Raw genomic sequence first — 342 nt, 5'->3', positions numbered from 1 at the left:
GATGCATGCTGGACTTTTTGGCTTCCCGATCAATGTGCAGGTGATCTTGTGTGTCCCAATAGAATTGGCACAAACAACCAGTGAGACCCTGTCTTTCGCTTTCTTTCTACCTCGCGCCGTGGAGATATCTTCAGACGGCATGAGGAGAGTGTACCCTGGCAGCACTCGATAAAACAAACCCGTTTCATCCATATTATGCACATTTTCTGGGTCGTACTGCTCGATTAGTGCATATAGTTCATTCAATGATGCCAGCAACTCGGGATCATCTTTCTTTACTTCTGCTCCTTCCCCATGCAACAGAACTTTTTGCAGCCCTTTGCGTGCTCGGAAACGACTCAA

This window comes from Plasmopara halstedii, assembly GCF_900000015.1.
Source record: "Plasmopara halstedii genome assembly, contig: Scaffold_3109, whole genome shotgun sequence".
Lineage (NCBI taxonomy): Eukaryota > Oomycota > Peronosporomycetes > Peronosporales > Peronosporaceae > Plasmopara > Plasmopara halstedii.
This window is presented reverse-complemented; position numbering follows the sequence as displayed.